The 5,000-nt window shown below is 44.3% G+C and overlaps 1 long non-coding RNA gene across 1 annotated transcript in view; it reads right to left on the bottom strand.

The window, feature by feature from the left end:
* The window catches only part of LOC134061837 (uncharacterized), a 27,864-nt gene that overhangs the window by 12,110 nt on the left and 10,754 nt on the right, over positions 1–5,000 (bottom strand). The window lies entirely within an intron of this gene.

Genomic DNA, 5,000 nt, shown 5'->3' with positions numbered 1-5,000 from the left:
AGGTGCTTACCACTGCCCACATTTTCACAAACAAGGTAATAAAGTGTCTCATTATAGATGACCACAAATGATGTCATCCATGTGGACTGCTGGTTGATCCTTCCAGCCTTGTAAATGGCCAGTCCGTCCACCAGTCAGACAGATAGCATACTTTTGCGTAATGTGGCGTGCGTTTACTGTCACTGGGGGTGTTAACAGTGTCAAACAGAATAGTTTCGAGTAAGACCATAACATGCATTTGCAATGGATATACATAGAGAGGAAGCCTTGGGGGCAACTTGCGTCAACGTAAATTGCTACTTAAAGCCACTGGCTCAAAATATGATTACACTTCTGTGATACTGTGGCAATTAAGGGTCTCTGGATTCTGGTATACTGTCAATGTATAAAGTTTCTTTTCACAAGTTGCTGGTAACTGGAATAATAGCAAGGCAATGCACTGACTGCACACTGCATGTTTCTGTGGTGCAAGCTACAGTATGGAGTGCTTGATCAACGAAAAATACCATCACCTCGGCTTATTTTATGTGTTTTCATGCAGAACAAGAACCTGGGGGTCAATTTTCGCCAGAGTTACACTTTAACTTGTCACTGTTTTTCATGAATACGGCTATTATTAAGATTGACTCTTAATACTATTAATACTCTTCTACTCTTCTCCGTATGTCACAGATGGCTCTGTCTGTCATCTGATTCGTCGGAGGTCAAACAGTGGATGAATCACTGGCTTGTATTTTTCAGAAACGAGAAGTGAGCAGACTAGAAGCTCGCAATACTGCAAAGACCTCAAGGAAGCTGTGGTCTTTGCTTCGCTCGGCTTTCTATGTGTCTCACACGTCTCCACACAAGGCTCCCGTTTTTTTTTGTGCCACTGACTTCCTGCCTGTGAGGGCCATGCCTCGTTCTAATTCTTGTTCTTCTTTTCCCTCCATCTTCTTTTTCTGTGTCTTCCTGTCTGTAGAGTGGAAGAGGAACAGTCTGTTTCTCCTCCGATGGCCATGGTTACGCATAAGCACACAAGACAAAAAAATAAATAATAACCTCAGAAGCTTTTCCCAGCGCATCTTCACACGGCTCTCGTTCCAGCATTCTAGAGGAGTAGAACATGTGTGTGTGTGTGTGTGTGTGTGTGTGTGTGTGTGTGTGTGACAACATCACAGGGAAACATCTCATGCTCCGCCACTGCTGATAATGATATCCTGTGCTATAATTGCTATCTCCACACTCTCTCTCACACACACACACACACACACACACACACACACACACACACACACACACACTACGGTAGTTTGGAGATCAGCAGACAGACTTAGCTAAATAAAGGGGGGAACAAATCATCCTGTCTGACTGACGATGAGTAAGTGAGATGTTTGCATGTGTGTGTGTGTGTGTGTGTGTGTGTGTGTGTGTGTGTGTGTGTGTGTGGAAGAGACATGGAAGACAGGCAAACATGAATCAGTGGTCACATCTGACGGCCATCCATATTTTTAGCCAAATATGTCATTGTTTAAAACACCTCACTTTTCACAGCTTTATACCATGACAGCATATTTGTAATGTCAAGTGATTCATCTCAGCCTAAGTCCCCACAGTAAACTTCTATTCACTGAACAGTCACTGACTGAGCCCACTGATAGCCATGTTTACCAAATGCATCACTGGCAACAAAAACTTCATTTCAACCTTCACGATAACACACTAACTCTATTTCATGCCCTATGCTTGGCATCGATCCAGAAGGCCTCGTTATGAATGACCCCCCTGTGTGTGTGCGTGCGTGTGTGTGAGAGTGGGTGTGTGTGTGTGCCTGTGTCTGTGTGTGTGTGTGTGTGTGTGTGTGTGTGTGTGTGTGTGCGTGTGTGTGTGTGTGTGTGTGTCTCATCTACGGGATCTATTGTACGCTGGCTGGGGTTGGGGCTCTTCTTCATGCACTGTGCCGCAGAGGGAGAGAGTGGATAACAATGCGGTCCCTGTCCCTCCATCAGAAATGCATTATTTAGCTGGCATCCTGGTGAGCGTTTAAATATGGATAGAGAGCAGGGCAGAGACGGCAGCAGCAGCGGCGGAGGAGGAGGAGGAAGAGGAGGAGGAGGAGGAGGAGGCCCGACCCTGCGTTTTTAAGCACAGGTGCACCCGTCGAGAGGAGGGAGATGGAGACAGAAGGCATGGATTTCACACTCACATGTGAACACACACACACACATACACAGGGAGAGAGAGAGTCAGGAATTCATATTGGCATGCAAACATACTAACTTGCACATGATACACACACACACACACACACACACACACACACTTTTACACAACATATTCACATATCAAACACCTACTCACCCAACCACACCTATCCAATCACACACACACCCACACCCACACGTCCACTCACGCACAGCACATGCATACGAGCAGTTCACATGTCCCTCTTGCCTGGAAAGAGGAGTTGCTATATTCCTCATCATGTCAGCAGCTATATCATGTGATCACATAAGCACTCTCAGGAGAATAGCACGCAGCTCAATATATAGTAGTGCTTTATATGCATCTTAAGGAGGCGGTATAGATACTTGGCGTGATGAAGGTGGCTTTGGATGAATGCAATACTGTAGGTTGCCCAGCTATGCTGGCGTATATGCTGCAGATGCAGGTACCAGTGAGTCAGTGGACTTGACCTATACATATCAGTTATACTGCTGCCAAGGGACACTTCCTGTACATATATGTCATGAGAGAGAGAGTGAGAGAGAGAGAGAGAACATTACGAAGAGGTATATAAAGAGAGAGTAATACTGGCAATATCGATAGATAGATAGATAGAGAGAGAGAGAGAGAGATAGAGAGAGAGGGAGAGAGAGAGAGAACATTACAAAGAGGTATATAAAGAGAGAGTAATACTGGCAATATCGATAGATAGATAGATAGATAGATAGATAAAGCTATAAAGAGAAAAAGTTGGATTATGATAGACTGATAGAGAGAAAAGATAGTCGATGGAGTTAGAGAGTGTGTGTGTGAGAGAGAGTGAGAGAGAGTGTGTGTGTGAGAGAGAGCGAGAGAGAGAGATGGCCTAGAAAGAGAGACAGAGAGGCTGCGTGTGTAATGTATAATGTATACGCTCAAACATCGCTAGTCACGCAATCCGTGGGGACAGTTCACACAGTCCACTGCTGCTGATGTGTCAGCTATAGCCTCCAGCAAACTCACTGACCGTTAGCTTTACCATGAAAACGCTGCACTACAGCATAGTAAACTCCTATGGTGACAAGGCTGGCACTTGTGCTGTGACTGAATTTCAACATGCACATCCAGTATGGGCTGTGTGCTTGCTTAGCGAGGGGATTCCAGTAGCCTACTGTATTTAAAGATACTGAGGTAATTATTTAAAAATACACATGCCACCGGATATATTTTTAACATGGGCCAAAAATATTTTGGAACACGCAATTTTGTAATCCGATTCAAATATGGGTCATCGTGCAGTATAGTGATGGTTGCCCTTGACGATGTTTTAATATTTTTTTTGCGATGGATCTTAACAGATCATGCTGGGCTCTGGCGAGCGATTATGGTTGATTTCCAATCCTCTGCTTTTGAGTGGCGTATGGCACCGTTGCTTTAAAACTACTATTTTTTTTAAGTCTGGGAGAATATTTGGTGAGAGGACTGGAAGAGACTTAAAACAGTAGAGATTAAGGGCTCATCCAGTTACGATTTGTTAAAAACGGAAATGGGAATCTGTTGCTGTTCCGCACAGTCTAGAAAAAGGAACACAGTAAAAAAAAACAAAAAAACTGGGCTTTACTTAGAAGACATTTCATCAAATAGCTCTCAACATAGAGAACTCATAAATTATCTCAAAGAATGCAATTGATTTGAATTTAATCGTGAATGGGATTACACTGCAATTGAATGAAAATGGGATGAATAGACGTCTACAATCATTACCCAGAGAGAAGTCTCTACTTCAAAACGAAACCCAAATGCAGGATTCCCTGAATGAGATGCTTTTGGTATTCACGTGAAGCGTTAACAGCTGTTTCCGACCCCTGGCTCAGAGCAGAAGAGGAAGAGGAAGAGGAAGAGGATGGGACTGGGAATACCACACTCACGCTGGCGGAGCTGGAGGAAGCACACTCACGCTCATTCATCTAGCGGAGAGCTCAAGTGCTCCGTCAGAGTCAGCGCCTGGAAAAATAAACGCATACACACACACACGCACGCACGCACATACACACACACACACACACACACGCACACGCACACGCAAACACACACACACACACACACACACACACACACACGTACGCATACACACACACACACACACACACTCGCAGAGACACACACAAACTAGCAGCCAAACACATTCTTAGTGCCAAAGGAGAGGGTTTGGATTCGGATGTGCTTGTGACAAGGTCAGGGGATGGAGAGAGGATCAGGTGTTCGGGCCCAGTTAGAACATCAGGCAGCTTGGAGGTGTTCTGAAAGTCTTTAACATGCTGGTCGATCATTTTCTTTCTGATCCCCTCATTCTTCTTTCTGAAGCATTCTTTCAGCAATCTGTGCGGGTCCCAACAAATTCAACCATTACTGTATAGCACGTTCTGATATATCTTTATATATATATTTTTTATATATATATATTTTTGTGCTAAAAAACACACACTTTCACAAAATCACACATGTGTGTGACACACACACACACACACACACACACACACACACACACACACACACACACACTGACAGACACACAAATACACAGAGAGAGAGAGAGGGGGGAGAGAGAGAAAGCCCAGGTAATCTCTTTTCCACTAATATATTCACCACCTTGACGCTACTCAATACCCTGGATAAGCAATAATGGCTGTGGGATCTTCAGACCTCTGTGTCAACGATAACACTATGTAAATAGCCTGCAAAGACACACATCTCTCTCCCTGCCTCCCTATTTCACACAGACACACACACACACACACACACACATACATTAACAG

This window comes from Sardina pilchardus, chromosome 17 (assembly GCF_963854185.1).
Source record: "Sardina pilchardus chromosome 17, fSarPil1.1, whole genome shotgun sequence".
Classification (NCBI taxonomy): Eukaryota; Metazoa; Chordata; class Actinopteri; order Clupeiformes; family Clupeidae; genus Sardina; species Sardina pilchardus.
Note: the sequence above shows the minus strand (reverse complement) of the source record. Positions and strands in the feature narration are given on the sequence as shown.